Consider the following 16,790-nt stretch of genomic DNA (forward strand, 5'->3'; position numbering starts at 1 on the left):
ATTTATTTTGACCACAAGGATACACTGATTATTTGCTTGGTTGATTTGAACCAGAGTCTTGCCCTGTTGCCCAGGATGGAGTGCAATGGGACGATCTTGGCTCACTGCAACCTCCGCCTCCCGGGTTCAAGTGATTCTCCTGCCTCAGCCTCCTGAGTAGGTGGGATTACGGGCGCCCATCACCACACCCTGCTAACTTTTTGTATCTTTAGTAGAGGTGGGGTTTCACCATGTTGACCAGGCTGGTCTCCAACTCCTGACCTCATGATCCACCCACCTCGGCCTCCGAAAGTTCTGGGATTACAGCATGAGCCAGCGCGCCCGGCCCTTACTTTATTTTTTTTAAAGAGACAGGGTCTCACTCTTTCCCCCAGGCTGGAGGGCAGTGGCACAATCATGGCTCACTGCAGACTCGACCTCCTGGGCTCCGGCGATCCTGCTGCCTTGGCCTCCCAAAGCCCTGGGGTTACACGTGTGAGCCACTGCGCCTTGTCCGATTATTTGAAATTCAAAGTAAGTGTCTGTGTCTGTAAATCCTGAGCTCACAGGAAGTCATGTGTTGATCTCACAGTGAATGAGTGTTTGGGAAGAGACCCTGGCTGCTGCTCAGCAGGCGGAGAGGATAATTCCGGCACGGTTTCCTCCTGGTATTGTTTCCCCAAAGACCACTAACAGGATGACTCCCGGGTTCTTCCCTCTGGAAAAACCAGGCTTTCCAGATGCTCAGCTAAATTTAAATACTGGATCTTTGGAAGATTGGTATTTCTTTGCCCTGAATTGACCACTGTGGGAGATATACTCTTGGAGATCAGGGTCTAGAAAGTATTCATTTGATACTGAAAACTTCAACAGAAAAAAATCCTTCTGAATAAATACGAAGGTTGTTTCATCTTTATCATCTGAATTCTGTCTTTGGTCTGATCCCTCTCAAAATAAAACACTTTAGAGCTTCTTGCTTCTAGTAGTAAGAATATTTAGGATTTAAGTCCCACTTTTAAGGTACTATCGGTGAATATTGGCCTTAGCTCCTGACCTCTGTCTGTGAATGGCCTCCGTGGGGATCTGGGTCCTGGCTAACCTTAAGGTTGGCATCAGAACCATTCATCAGGATGTGTCCCCGAGGTCGCTGCTGCCCTCAGGGCTCTGAGGATGTAGCAAAGGTTAACCTGTACACAGTTACTGTTTCTGTGAAGTCATTCGGGGTGGAGGGTGGTAGCTGCTGCAGTCCCATGTGATGGCTGGGTTCCTCAGCACCCACCACGGGCCACTGGCCTCTCTCCAGCACTGCGGTGATGGGTGCTGAGGGCCCATGAGGCTGCCCTTTCGGTCTTGCATGGTTCTTAATTATTAAAGAACAAAGACACATTGGCGTGTTTCTTGTCAGTGCATGGAAGCCTGTCTTCCCATATTTCTTGCTTGCTGGTCCTCATTCTGATCCTTGTGGTCAAAATAAATAAATACATACAACCCAGCGAGGGAATGCTGGTGACTTCTGGACAGGCAGTGCTTCGAATGAAATCACATTCATCGAATGGGTTTTTCGGGAAGTACACTTCAGCATCGGGTCAGTTTACTCTCAGGACATTTGCTCACAGCGAGATGCAAACTGGGTGTCACACAGAACAGTCCTATTTGCTGTCCACAGAGAAGTCCTGTGGCTGTGGGAAGGAGGCTTTGCAGTCCCCTCCAGCCCCACTCCGTCACAACCAGTGGAGGTGGAACTTGAAATCTTTGAAATAAACTCCTTGATGATTTTGGTCCAGACAGAGTCAGAACCACTGTGGCGGTTCTGTGAGGGAGTTGTGTCAGGCGGTGTGGATGGCAGGTGGGGCAGAGGGGCCTGGGAGACGAGGCCCCACTGTGCAGAACACACGAGGACTGGCAGGCAGGAACGGGGGTGAGGGGTCTCAGGCATTGACCTGCGTGGGGCACTCCATGGGGCAGGAAAGAGCCTGGCAGGATTTGGAGGTGCACCGTACACTCAGGAAGGATTCAGTACACACTAGGCAGCTTCCGTCCAGGCGGAGAGCCGGGGCCCAGGTGCCACAGCAAGGCGGCTGTGGCAATGCCAAGTGAGTGGACAGCGGGTCTGCAGGTCACTTGGTGGCTGAGAGGGCGGGCGAGCGGCACGCAGGGCCGGGTAGCCCCATCTGCTGTCAAGGGATGTGCCGAGAGGGGACACCTGGGCTTGGGGGCATGCGTTGTCAAGGGATATACCGAGGTGGGGGGGCAGCCGAGCCCATGGGCACGCACTTTCAAGGTATGTACTGAGAGAGGGGACAGCGGGATGTGGGCGCACATGCTGTCAAGGGATGTACCGAGAGAGAGGGGACAGCAGGGTGCGGGGGTGTGCTATCAACAGGTGCATTGAGAGGGGACGGCCGGGCATGGGGGCGTGTGCCTGTGGTCCCAGCTACTCAGCAGGCTGAGGCAGGAGGATTGCTTGAGCTTGAGAAGTTGAGGTTGCAGTGAGCCATGATGGCACCACTGCGGTCCTGCCCAGGTGACAGAGTGAGACTGTGTCTCATAAAATAAAATAGGGAACAGATTTGGGAGCAAGGGTCTGTTTTTGGCTTCTTAGACCTGGGTATATCTGGGGGCGGTGCAAGTGAGCCTTTCTAGGAGGCAGCTAGCAGATAAAGGTGTGGAGCCCAGGGGACGCTTCCTGCACCAGGCGACAGGTTTGGTGGCATTAGTGCACGGTTGGTGTGGAAGTCGAGTTTCTAGAGGGAGCTGACAAGAGGCTGCGTGTGGGACTTTGAGGGATAAGCTGAGGAGCAAGAAGGAACAAGAGAGGAAGACAGCAGAGTCGGGGGCCCTGCAGAAGACGGGGGCCCGGGAGTCTGGAGAGCAGGCATGGGCTCAGCGCTGTGGGCATGTGAGGTGTGCACTGCCCTGGCCTGTCTCAGGAATGCCTGCTTTCTGTGTAGGGAGCTGCAGTTATGCACAGCCTCGCCTACACCAGAACTTCATATTTAAAGTGAACACATACTAAAAACATAGGCATAAAGCAGGTTTCTCACTGAAAGCAACTCTGATTGTATCCATCCATTCCTCCACCTGTCCATCTCCCCTAGGGGTGAGCCTGCTGTGTGTTGGATGCCCTTCTGGGCACTCTCAGAGTGCCTCCTGCACCATGTCAATGAGATGACTTCTCCAGTCACTTTTGTGTGGGTTTGGGGGACCAGGTTGTTTGGGAGCACCTTCAATTTTGGAGGATGCTCATGGCCAAAGGCCCATCTAACTTTGTCTAGGCTGTTTGATGACTAGCTTAATTTGCACCCTTCCTGAATTCCTTCCTCGATACACTTTGGCACTCTGATAGTCTTCAAGTCCCATCTTTGTTACCTGGGGACACTGGCGACTGGAGAGGCCCAGGGCCATAGGGCAGGTGGCAGGAGCCCTGGCCTTCATGGACTCAGTCGTCAGGGCCTCAAGCGATTCTCCCACCTTGGTCTCCCATAGTGCTGGGATTACAGGTGTGAGCCACCATGTGTGGCCTAGCCATGGTCTTTTTTGCCAGAGCAGCTCAGTCATTGTGTGTGTCAGCAGTGAGCTGGATGTCAGGCTATAGAAGGAATGTGGAGCTGGCTATGGGAGGACTGTGTGCTTTGACTCCAGGCTGAGGCCGGGCTCACAGGCAGGGGACATGGGAACTGATCATGGTGACCACTCACTCACCTTCTTAGGGTGATCTGGTCATGTTTCAGTTAGTGTTTATAGAGCGCCTGTATTTGGTGCTGGAGGTGTAGGAATGAAATGCATTTTCTGTCCTCTAGGAGCTACCCAGCCTGATGGAGACAGAAAAGGGAAAAATATGCCCAGGTGTCACACTGTGTAAGAGGGCACGCGTGTGGGGGAGCCTGGGGGCCTGTGGCCTCAGTAGGCTGTTGGGTGGGCGGCCATGGTCTTAGTGAGGAAGCTGCTGGCAGGGGCACTGTGGGCACCTCCTGGTGTACTCAGGATGGCCAGAGCATGGCACAGGGTCTCCAGTTGGGGTGGAGGGAGATGAGGGTGGACGGGAGGCAGTGTTGAGACTGAGAAGCCACAGGTGCTGCGGAGTGTACGCCGTGTCTGAAGTGCCTGGGGAGCCTGTGAAGAGTTCCAAGCAGAGAAGCGATCGGAGCAGATGTGCATTTTCAGAGCTGCCGTTGCACTGCAGCACCTTGGATAAATGCTCTGATTCCCTGTCAGTAAATATTGAGAGTGAACTTCATGCTCTTTAGATAAATATCCTTTCCTCGGTGTCTTTTCTTCTGATGCCAGGCGTCCGGTAATAAAGGCCACGTGGGCTTAGGCACACAGATGCCTCCTTCCACGCCTGCTGTTTCCTCTCAAACAAGAGACGACTGGACGGGTAATTCAGCCCCGCCCTGCAGACTGGCCATGCCTGCCACCCAGGAGCGAGCCGTGGCTTGGAACTGTGGAGGGTTCTGGGGAGGTTTTGTGCTCTTGCCACTAGAATGCGTCTCCATTCGCGTGGAATAGGCAGTGCGTGGACATGTTTAATCCTCAGCCAACGCACTAATGAAATTCCTGATTGCAGGTGGCCTACCACGCAGGGAGCTGTGCCCATAGCACAGTATTTTCCAGGAAGAAGTGGGTTTTATATGAGGACTCACAGTGGGAAATCCATGCACCAGCACACATGCATACACCACTGCACGGAAGTTTCTGGAGAACTTGCCCTCACCTTCTGAGATGTATTGGTTCTGACTCCTGTGTTCGCTTCACAGCCCACTATGGGTTGCAGTCCGAAGTTTGGAAAGCATTGTCCTGTGGGAACATGGAGTCCAGGGTCCGAGGTGGGGCTCGCGGTCTCTGCTGCTGTGCTGGGTGGGCCCCGAGAGGGGGGGAGCAGGCCGAGGAGGGACCTGTGGAACCACATCTGAAAGACATTCTTTAAATCTAATTTTCACTTCGCCTTTATTGATTTGAGCTGTGCTGATGTCCCTGGTGACTCTGGTGGGTACCTGCTCCGTGCCAGGGACGTTACAGCCGCACCGTGTAGTTTAATGAGATGGCACCTTTCCGTTTCCTGCTCTGCGGAAGTGGCCCAGAGAAACCGCGGGAAGAGCTCCATGGAGACTGGCATTTTCGGTGACATTGGGCCTGATGCTGCCTTTAGATGTAGGCAGCGGCTCTTCCATGTTGTTTTTTTTGAGACGGAGTCTTGCTTTGTCTCCCAGGCTGGAGTAAGTGGCGCGATCTCGGCTCACTGCAAGCTCCGCCCCCGGGTTCCCGCCGTTCTCCTGCCTCTGCCTCCCGAGTCACCGAGTCACCGGGACCGCAGGCGCCGCCACCTCGCCCGGCTGGTTTTTGTTTTTGTATTTGTAGTAGAGACGGGGTTTCACCGTATTGACCAGGCTGATCTCAAACTCCTGACCTCATGATCTGCCCGCCTCGGCCTCCCAAAGTGCCGGGTTTACAGGCCTGAGCCACCGCACCCGGCCTCCTTCATGTTTCTCAGTCCCCACCTTTTCTCACCAGAAAACACTGCCGGAATTTTCAGACTAAGCTGTGGCTCCTGGCGGGCTGTGTTGTCGGTGAGAACCCGGTGCCGGTGGCTGCGGGAGGCTGAGGGAGGCCTCGCCTTTCCGGCACAGGTGGCTGCGGGACTGCCGTGCTCCTGTCACACCCAGGCTCCAGGAGGAGCAGCCACAGAGGCTGAGACCGGGGCCAGGGCTGGGGAATGCTGTGGGTGCGGGCGGACTGCTGCCATCACCTCTGAGAATGGGGGCTGCCCCAGGAGGCCCAGTGTTGCACGCCCTGCCGCTGCTGGAGCCCACCTCACAAGTGTGATGCACTCGCCACCGCGTCGCGGGGAACCGTTGCTCTCCCTAGCGTGAACCCTGTGAGTGCTCCGGTGCACCGTCCACTAGGGAGGCTGAGTACGGCGGAACCCACAGCTGGCCGGGCGCAGGGGCTCACACCTGTAATCCCAGCACTTTGGGAGGCCGAAGTGGGTGAATCACTTGAGGTCAGGAGTTCAAGACTAGCCTGGCCATCTCCCCTAAAAATACAGAATAATTAGCCGGGCATGGTGGCATGCACCTGTAATTCCAGCAACTTGGGAGGCTGAGGCAGGAGAATCGCCTGAACCCGGGAGGTGGAGGTTGCAGTGAGCCGAGATCACAGTACTGCACTCCAGCCTGGGCAACAGAGTGAGACTCTGTCTCAAAAGAAACAGAGAGAGAGAGAGAGAAAGAGAGAAAGAGAACCCACAGTCAAGGAACTGCTGAATTTAGGAGCAAACATCTTTTTACTAATTCATGTTTTTATTTATGAGGAAAGTTTCATTATAGGATTCCTTAAATAGCAGGAGTTTCTGTATCACGTTTAGAACAGCATTAGATTTACCGTGCTTTTACCGTGCTCTGGACCCAGCCCTTGGGTGTGTAGAGACACTCAAGCCATGGTTTCTGCTTACATGGGACAGTGAGTTAAACTGGATGATATTTAACAGCAATTTGAATTCCTGAATGCCATAATTCTGCTCAAATGTAAAAGGTTAGTTTACCATACATTTCATCACACCTGATCTATTGTTGAGTTCACCAAGCACCGCCGTGTGCCCTTGCCAGCCATGCCACCAGAAAGGCTGGTCCCTGCTCTCAGGAAGTGCTGGAAGCCACACCCTGTGCACTTGGTGTTTGCAGGGCAGACCCGGAGGTTGTTCCTCTACCACAGTTGCCTTAGGGGTAGACATAAAGGTGCTGTAGTTTTTTTCCTGTTAGCCTTACTTTTACCTGCCTTTTGAGAGGAAGAGAGGATTTGCTTGTCTGCAGTATCTTTTGCTGAACACTAAGCTAAATTCTAAGGGAAAATGCAAATAAAAACATCTTGCCCTTGAAACTATTAGAAGAAATCAAAGAGACAAGATGAATGCAAGAAAAATACGGAGAACAAAACACACAACAAGCAATTATTTATGTTAATTGGTGGCAGCTGTACGGAGCTGGGATGGGCGTGCTGAGAATACGAGGCCCTCTGGGTGTCCTGAAGGTTCCTCCAGGGTGACTGAGAAACAGAAATGAGAGGCCAGTTCTGCAGGGTTTTTCTCCTCCCTTCCCTGAAGCTGTGGAATGGAAGTTGAATAAGACATTTCGCTGAAGATGAGGAGGGTGTGGTCCAGTGCTCAGCACTTCACGTTCAAGCTCCCTGTCCTGGCCAGGGCTTGTTTGTGTTAATAAAGTTTTATTGGCACTTGGCCACACCATGTGTTTGTGTGTTGTCTGTTGGGGGCCGCGTTGCTGTCTTCTCGGCAGAGCAGAGGAGCCGGGGCCGAGGCGGCGTGGCCTGTGCAGAGCCGTTCACCATCTGGGCCTTTGTGGGAAGCTTTCTGTCTGGGCTCCAGTTGCGTCTTCATGTAAACACAAAGTAAACACATGTACACAATAAATATCAACAACGGATTTTCTGGCTAGGGTCTCACAGACTAACAGATTTCAGTGGAGCTGGGTGTAAGCACATCTCTGTATTTATTCCCAATTATTTTTATCATTTTTAATGGAACTCTTAACAGCTCACACTCCTTTGGCATCCTCTGCCACAACTATTTAATTTGTTGTGTGTGTGTGTCTTTTGAGCAAAGGCAGAAATCCCGTATTTTGATTTCCTTTTCTCATCGCAGCCGTTGTAGTGCTCTGGGAACCTAAAAAGCAACTGGGTCTCAACACCAACTCATGGCCTTTTTTTAAGTTTATGTATGACATTATACACATATGTATAAAGATATGTGTATTTTTGCTTCAGTGGAATGACAATGTGCGTCACAGACTGTATGTTCAGTGTTTTCTTTAGCTGCCCACAGTTATGGGATTGTGCAGAAACGCTTAGCTATCTTTGTTGCTTGTGTGCTGACTAATGAAATAATTGATTTTTCCTCTTTTGCATTTTTAGAATCAGAAGATTGTTTTTTCCAGTAAGCTTATACTATAATTCAATGATGGATGGTTGAGATCTGTGCTCATATTTTCATTTTCAAAGATTAATATATGCTTTTTGAAGGAGACAGTGTATTTAATAAAACAAACTGAAATAGCTCCCCTTTTATATTTAAGCAAAATGGATAGGAAATCAGTAACTTGCTTTTGAATAGTACCCAGCAGTTTATGTGGTTTAAAAGTATTTTGCAGTTCAGTGTAGAAATAAATGCTACTTTTTTGTGACACTGCACACTTTTAGCTGAAGCGTGGAGTGTACTTTTACTCTGTACATTTTCATCTAGACTGAATTTTAAAGCTACCTTATTTTTTTATAATAAATTCCAGAGTTTTCCAAAATTCTCATATTTCTTTTAAAATGACACGTGTACAATTCCATTCTTCTTTGATAATATGTCCACATTTATAAATATTTTCTACATATTTCACATATTTCCACCATGGAAATGTTTGGAAATGTGTGAAATATGTAGAAAAAATGTGTATGTTTGATCCTCAACCACGTGAAATTTGCCTTTGGAAGTGACATCATGTGTCATGATAATTACACGTGAATGTTGGCTGTTCCATTACCTTCTGACCCACACAGGTCGTCTCTTGGGATAGCACAGGTAGAGGAGGGTGCTGTGGAGGTTGCAGCCCTCTCAGCCCTGACCCCACACGGGCTCCTGTGGAGGCCGGAGCCCTCTCAGCCCTGACCCCACATGGGCTCCTGGCGGCCGGAACCCTCTCAGCCCTGACCCCACACGGGCTTCTGTGGAGGCTGGAGCTGGGTCGTGGACTGCAGGCTGCTGATGGGAGCAAGCTGTCACGCAGGAGTGGCTGGCTGTCCATTGTTGGTCTGTGGAGAAGGTTCTAGAGCCAAAGCCCCTGGAGTCTAGAATCTCACTAATTAGATGTGGTCCCCAGCAGCAGCAGCATCCCCTGGGAGCTGGTTGGACATGCAGCCTCCTGGGCCCTGCCCGGACCTGCTGAACCGAATCTGCAGTCAGCACATCCCATGGAATTCACAGGCACCTTCACCTCAGGAAGCTCTGGTCTGGGTCATCGGTTTCCCAGGACGGCCGTGCTTCAGAATCACCTTTGGAGCTGATGAGACTCTGCCGAGTCCTGCCCCAGCCCCCACAGATAGTGATTCGGTTGGTTTGGAGTGATTCTGCCGCCCAGCCAGGCGTGGGACCCCTGCTCTGAAATGGTCGTCCCTGTTGGCTGAGGGGCGGTGGAGAAGGCCAGGCACCTGCTGGGTGTGTCTGGAAGTCTGCAGCAGCTTCAGCGACACAGTCCAGCTGCGGGGAGCCTCACCTCTAGGACTCCATCCCCGAGTGGACGTCTGGTTCCCAAAGAGCGCCCGGGCCCTGGACCTGTGTGCAGGTGCCGGCTGCAGCCCCATGACGGGGATGGAGATTTGCAGGCATCTAGCCACCCAGCCTCCACTCCCTTCCCTTCCCGTTCCCATGGAAACAGATTGCGGGAACACTGGGCATGGTGCTATCTTTACCCAGTTTTTGGCGATCTGAGGTCTGTTTCCATGGGAACTAGAGGGCGGGGACGGTAGTGGAGCAGCTAGACTGCTTTTAGATTTCGATGGCAGCCTCTGTGCTCACTGTAAAACCTGCTTTGCCCAAGTTTACCTCTAGGCCAGGGGTCTGTGCAGCTCTGAATGCAGCCAGGAGTCATCTGGAGGAGAGGCCGGTGGAAAAGGAGGAGAAAAGGAGGTCTGAAAATATCCTTGAAAACGCCAGTCATTCCCTTTTCCTCCAGGAAGCCATTTTTAGGTGTTGGTATAAGTTATTTAAATGCCATCTTTAGTTATTATTTCTTGTATGGTTTTATTGAACATAATAACATGTTTTTATTCAAAGGAAGTGAGGAGATGAGTCATTTCGATAGGAGTGATTTCTCCGACGTGGGGAATCCCTGTGGCTCGGCAGTGCGAGTGAGTCACAGCTGGCTCTGTGTGCTGGGCTGGAAATGAGGGCCTGGTGGGTCAGGGCAGGGCAGAAGCTGAGTGAGATGGGGGGGCTTGGGGTGGTGATGAGGACCACGTAAAGTGATGCTGACCTGTGTAAGTCTGTGAAGATGAAAATGCTAAATTCTAATCTAAGCAGGCCCTGGTCTGAGGGAACCCTCTGAGTGTTCATTTTTGGAGTGGAGTTTGTTGGGGCAATCATGGTGCTCTGCTTTTCCCTCCCCTCCTTTTGTACAGCCAGGTAACAGCACCCTCTTCCTCCCTCCCAGGGAGCCTGCACCTGGCAGGAGGCCTTCTCCTCCTCGTTTCCTCCCTCCCGCTGACGCCTTGCTCTTCAACGCTGGTCTTGTCCACTGGCATATGTGTGTTTCCTGATTTCAAATGGATTTGTTAATTATTTAGTTTTTAAGTAAAAATAGAGCGTAGTTTTGGTGACTGCATGGGGTATTGGGGATATTTGGGGAACACTGGCCCAGGTTATCTTGGTGAAAGTGGCCGCAGCTTACTTTCCCTGGAGGAGTGAAATCAAGTCCCCTAGTTCTTGCTGTTTGAGGGAACTGTGTTCACTTCATCAGACTCTGGGAGGGAGGGTGGGCGCGAGGTTGCTGTCTGTCGTGGGAGAGCTGCCCCTCCCTGCCTGTCCTCCCAGGCCCTGCGGCCATTGGCTTCTGTCTGAAGAAACGTGCTCAGGTCTCCATGCAGAGTAGGGGTTGGAATAAATCGATTTCTACGAGTCAACTCCAGTGGTGAAGGGAATAAATAAGGGCCAGATTCTGAGAGGGGAAAAGAAAAATCTAAAGAAGACGCAACCTTCCGTGCAGAGGAAGTCGGCGGTCAGGCCGGCGTGACCGATGGTCGGTTAGATCATGAGAGGCCTCTCAGAGCCCGCGCATCCCCAAGAACGGCGGCGTCAGCTGCCAAGCGTGGCAGTTACGTTCCCTCTTGCCGGTGGCGTCCTGTGGTTTTCTTCGGTGGATCCCAGGAATTCTCTCGCCTGGATCTGACGGTGGACGTGTAAGATCCTTTCAGCATCGGGTATACTCGGGCTGCTTCTGCGGGTGAGGGCACGGCTCAGGATGAGACGGCTCCTGCAGCTGCCGATCCATGCCTCTGAAGCTCAGCAAACTCAGCACACCCTCGGCCTCCGGTGCCATGGGAGACTGCGCTGTCACACGCGGTTCCACAGGGGCCTGTTCTGTCTTCCAGGAGGGCACGTGTCTTTACCGCTGCCTGGGCTGCCTGGCGGGACGCATGGTACCTGTCTGGTGCGTTCCCCATGAATAACCCTCGCTTGCTTTTCCTGTGTGAAAGCACATGCACGGGCCTTTGTTACCAAGGCAGTGGAAATTGGTTTAATGAACTCTTTATGCTTGGCCGGAGGCCTCCAGAACACAGCGGTGGGGTTTGTGGCCCCATTAGTTAGAGACCAGGCAGCCTTCCCCTGGATTCTGTGCCCTCTGTGACAGCTGCTCCTGGGGACAGATACACTTTCACATCCTGCCTCGCCTGGCCTCGCAGGAAGTCAGGACGCTCTCTCAGTGCTCCCTGCAGGTGCATGGAGTCGGGACTGCCCGTCGGAAGGCTTGGTGTGCCGGGCCCCGCAGGTGGTGTTCGATGTTGGGCGAACACACCCAGGAACTTCTCCGTCACACTCCTGGACCTGCCAGCTGCCGGTGACATCGACGCCAGGCCAACCTCGGACAGCACTGTTTTGCATTCTGTCCTTCAGACATCTGCTGAAATACGCATCTCCTTGGATTTCTGTGGTCACATAAAGTTATTTCACCAACAGGAACTGACTAGGCTGCGCCACTTCTGTTTCCATAACTCAGTCGGCCTCAGTGATGGCTTTGCTGCTTGAAATGCAAGTTGTTCTTGGAAAGGCTGGTCTAGAGGTTATCTTGTAGCTCTTAGATGAGTGCCTGTGGCTTCTCCCAGATGGTGTTACAACCCATGGCTTTCCTAGGGTGGCACACGATTAATTGCAAATTATTTCTTCTTCCGGTTCCCTTAAATGGGAGAAAGAACAGGGTGGCTGAACCGAAGTTTAAGTGGTAATTGGATATCAGATGGGCCTGTATCTGTTTCTCCTCTGCAGGCAATAGAATCCTCTTCCTCGCTCCAGAGGAAAGTGGGACTTCCCCTACTTTGTCATAATGGACAGACTCAGGCAGTAAGGAGTCGTCATTCGGCCAGAACACAAACCGCTGGCCAGTCCCAAGAGCTGCTTGAGTGTGACCCACCACTGAGCCTCCATTAAGTTGCGTGGAGCAACGGGCAGAGCGTCGCAGGCCTGTCCCAGACAACACAGACGCTCCCCTGGACGTATCTAGGAAAAGGCTTACTGGAGCATTGCTGTCCACCGCCGCTCACCTTCAATGGGATACTGAGTTGTGAAAAATTATATAAAGTGGACAGTTTTTCTTTATCCTAAAGGAATATATATTCCTCAGATAATGAATGTGAGCAAATGAGACAGAAGTGCTTCATGAAAGCTCAGCTGTTCCCTGTGTGTGTGATTTAAGAGGCACTTGTGGAGCTGGTTTGGAGCTTGGTGAACAAGGCATGCTTAAGGAAGCTTTGTGAATGCAGGTGACTGAAATGCCTCCAACCGTTCATTTCTGTCGGGAACATTGGCTGTTTTATCGCTGATCAGTTTGTCTGAGCCTTAAGGTGTAGAGCGTTGTGCTGTGTGTCCTGGTGTGGCCCCATTCGAGACCAGGCAGCCTTCCCTGGGTTCCCTGCACTCTGTGACGGCCGCTCCTGGGGACAGTTGCAGGTTCACAGCCTGCCTCGCCTGGCGGAGGGGCATGGAGCACCCTGCTTGTCAGAAGGGTGGTTTGTTGGCCTCTCTGTGCTAGCTTTCATTCTCGGGGCTGTGTGGAAGCTTGAGAGGTGATGTGAAGAACTTCAAAGGTCAGCACTTCACCAAGGGAACAAACCACACAAGAAAGGCGACGGAAGAACAGCAGACGGGGCCTGCGTGATTATTTTCCGAGAAGGAGACGTAAAAACTTGGTCAAATTTATTATTTTTCTTTCTATTGCTGCTTTTTAAATGTGATATTTCAGTATGAAAACATGAAAAAAAAGCCAATCAAATATCAAGAGCCTCTATCTTTTTCCTTTTAAAGGCAAGTTTCTTTCTTGACATTTTTTCCTCTTCTACTATTCTACCACATTTCATACCAAAAACCTCACCCACACACTTTCTCTAATTTTGTATCCTTTCTCCTGTTTCTCTCTGTTGTTAATTTTAGCTGGCATGGAATGATTTGAGCTTTGATTTTTATCTATTGGGAACTTTTTAAAAAAATCAAGACAAATTAGCAGAGGAACTAGGAGATAAATCCGATGTTGTATCCAGTTTGGTCAGATAAGAACTGGAGGAGGGTGGGCTGAGACGTGTTAGAGACACGATTTCATCGGCTGGCTGCCGAGGCAGGTTGTAGTAATTTGGGAGGGGTGGGAGTTTCTCCGGCCCTCGTTGGATCTAGTGTCTTGTTTGTGTTTTCTCATTACATACACGTTGGCTCTGTGAGGCCAGTGCCATTGTTACTTCCATTCTACCGCCAAGAAAACTGAGGCTGGGGGGCTTTAAGTAACTGCCTAAGTCACACCCAACCTAGAATGGGGTGTACCCGGTGTGGGCAGAGCCCAGACTCTTGTCCTCTGGCCCCTTTGGATAAGGCTCTTGTTTGAGCGTGTTTGAAACAGCGTGGGGCTGGGCACTGCCTGTGCAGCAAACTCCCAGCCACGATGTCCCCCATAGGACACCCCCAGGCCAGCAGTCACTTGTGTGTGGCGCCCAGATGCAGGACAGAGGCCACAGATTGAAAAGGGGGTGACCCAACTGAGGCTTAGCTAGAATTCTGTGCCATACAACCAGCATTTATTGGGTACCTGCTGTATGCTAGTCCCCATGGTCAAGGGCAAGGATAATCAGGAAGCGTTGTCCAGAAACACCTGCAGAGGCAGACGAGACACGAGGATCTGGGCCCCATGGCGACAGGAGCTTGGTTTGTTTTGCTCACTGCTGTCTTCCCAGCTCCTAAAATAGTGCCTGCCAGAGTAATGACCCCACAAATAGCTGTTGAAATACTGAATGAAGAGATGCAGCTTTGGTGGCGTCCTGCAGGCCAGAGAGCAGGGAAGGCTGGGGGCTGGCACAGGTGTCCCAGGGAAGCCTGCTGGGAGCTGACAGCAAGGAGTGGCTTGGCAAGGGGGACGAAAATGGTTTCGTACAAACAGCTTGTCGGTTCATATTCTTTTCTGCTCCCACCAAAGAATGAGACAGCTCCCCCTCCCTTCCTGCCCACACTTGTTAGCCTATGGTCTGACCCCCTTCTTATTGGCCTGTCATGCCCATTTTAAGCTGATTTTATCTGAAGAAAGCTGGAGTGGGGAGATCCCTGGGTGTGGAGCATTGCAGAGGCCTGCCGCTGCCCGCCAGCCCCCTGCCCATCAGTCTGAGCCCTCACACCAGGCCACAGTGGGAGCGGAACCTCTACGGGGGGGGGGCCGGGTTGGGGGGCATTTTTCTGCGTGGCTGGTAGCCACAGTGGAGGTGTCCGTGATGTGCTCAGACCAGGCTGGGTGCCGTCTGAATGCACGTCCGCCCAGGGATCATCTGCTCCTGGGCCAAGCCCTGACCCTTCCCCGTGCCCTTGTGCATGTAGGTGCTGCGGGAATGACCTGGTTCGGGCCCTGGAAAGTGGAGATCTTCCCAGTATTCCCTGATTCCTAGTGAGCGGCTGGTGCAGGTGTGCACGGCTGTCTTCCGAGCATTGCAGGCTCTCGCTCCTGAGCCAGTGTCTCCTGCGGCCGCTGTGCATGGACAGTGGAACTGGAAACTTGGGCCAGGATCAGACACCTGGTTCCAGCTGTGGCTTGCATTCCTCCCACACTCACCTTCCACCCGTCTCCTCTCCCTGAGCCTTGGATCGCCTCCTTCACAAAGCACAGGGGTCGGATCTGTGACTCCTTGTGGCTTCCTCTGCTGCTAGGTCATATGAGTTGATAATTATAGACTTACTGATGCATTAAGGACAATTATCCTGTTTGTTTAGTTTGGGGAGAACTCTCTCCAACTTGGTTTGAGTAGAGCCTCAGGATTTATCAAGTGTCAGATTTGTCAAGGTGACCTTTTAAAGAATGTTCTAATATAATTACCGCTTTTCCTGTTTGCAGCCTGTGTGTGTCTTTGAATCAGATGTTTTGGATTTTGTACTTGCTTTCTGAATTGGTGACCTACAGCAAGGCACTACGCTACCCTGAACTACACTACCCTGAGCAAGTACCCAGAGCCCACTGAGCTACCCAGGGTGACGGTGGCTTGGAGGTTGTGTTACAAAAGCTACACATTATTTTGCACCCCCACATCCCAGAGATGAAAAGTAGCATGAAAAATTCATCACATTCCAACTCAGTCTTCCCTGGCTATAGGCAGCCCGTTTCTCTGACTTGCTCTCAGATTTGCATTTCCATGTAGATTTTCCGTGCTCCTGCACTATGTCCCTTTCTTTTGTTTCTCTTTAGTTTTTCTTTTAAGAGAGAGGGTCTTGATATGTTGCCCAGGCTGGAGTGCAGTGATGCAATCACAGCTCACTACAGCTTTGAACTCCCGGGCTCAAGTGATCCTGCTGCCTCAGCCTCCCCAGTATAGGTGTGCACAGCCATGCCCAGCTAATTTTTATATTTTTAGTAGAGACGGGGACTTTCTGTGTTGGCTAGGTGGGTCTCAAACACCTGGGCTCAAGCGGTCCTCCTGCCACAGCCTCCCAAAGCATGGGGGTTACAGGCGTGAGGTACTGTGCCTGCCCATGCTGTCCTTTTTATGCCCGTCTGCCCTCTCTCCCTCGGCCAGAGACATGGCCACAGGGGACGTTTTGGAATGGGAGGGACCTCCCGTTTCACCTCCTCATTGTATAAAAGAGGAAATGGGAGCCAGGGCTGGGGCGTCACCAAGGGTACCAGAAGCGGAGTGGGTCCCCACGTGGGGCTCTCTGCCTACAGCTGACTGCCTGGAGGCAGGGGTGTTTTATGTGTAGCACCTCCTTTTCTTTACTGTTAGGAGATCTTGAGACTGACTGGCCGTTGCCAAGGTCTGCGCTATCCATGAGCTCTGAGGCACTCACATGGAGACGTGTGACATCTCCCTTGGAGGGACACCTGGTGCCAGCTCAAGTTGGAAATAGCTTCTCAAGTGTCTTTTTCCCACTTTTTCTCTCATCTGTCTCATGACAAGCCCTTTGGCTCTTTGATCCTAAATGAACACGGGGTGAGACGATGCATAGGTGAGCTGTGCGGTGCAGCTCTCAATCATAGTCATTTTTATTTTTTTAAAATTTTGCAACAGAGCCCCAGTTTGCCACGGTTTAGAATGACCTCTTTGTTTTGCAGTGTTCCTTTCTACCTGGAACTTCTCTGGTGGGTAGAGTGGCCAGGGATCAGCGTCCACAGGCCGGCGCTCAGCCCTGAGCGTCTGTGGGGCCTGAAGCGGTCGCGGCGGCTGTGGGGCTGTCACCTAGGTAACCGACATTCCGCCAGCGAAACAGTCTGTCCACAGCAGGAGGAAATAAAAAATGAAACTGCAGCGTCAATTCTTCATGCACTACAGTATTTTGAATGCTCCTTGATTGTGGAAAAAAGGCTGTTTCGCTTCTCCGTTGGATTTTGGCCTCTGTGCCTGTGTGTGACCCTCACGTTTCCTGAACCCCGTGTGTCTGGTTTTACAGTGTCTTTTAATGAAAGATGCAGTGCGGACACAGTTCAGTTCTTACTCCTGAAGGAGTCTGAGGAGGACTGCGTTTCATATAAGTTTTTGTGAATAACCGGTAAGGCAGACATACCCCGTAACTTGGTGAGTTACTTGGT

General features: G+C 51.7%; 1 protein-coding gene across 5 annotated transcripts in view; it reads left to right on the forward strand.

Moving 5' to 3' along the window:
• LDLRAD4 (low density lipoprotein receptor class A domain containing 4) overlaps positions 1–16,790 on the forward strand; it is a 435,431-nt gene that overhangs the window by 148,232 nt on the left and 270,409 nt on the right. The window contains exon 1 of one of the 5 annotated variants that reach the window (XM_023228385.2): positions 9,665–9,723. The exons of 2 other annotated variants lie outside the window; for them this stretch is intronic. The gene's annotated coding sequence lies outside the window, so the exon portion shown is untranslated. Of the gene's footprint in view, positions 1–9,664; positions 9,724–16,459; positions 16,777–16,790 lie in introns of those variants that run through there. 2 more of the 5 variants (XM_023228383.2, XM_023228384.2) reach the window with 2 other exon arrangements.

This window comes from Piliocolobus tephrosceles, chromosome 18, assembly GCF_002776525.5.
Source record: "Piliocolobus tephrosceles isolate RC106 chromosome 18, ASM277652v3, whole genome shotgun sequence".
Taxonomy (NCBI): Eukaryota; Metazoa; Chordata; class Mammalia; order Primates; family Cercopithecidae; genus Piliocolobus; species Piliocolobus tephrosceles.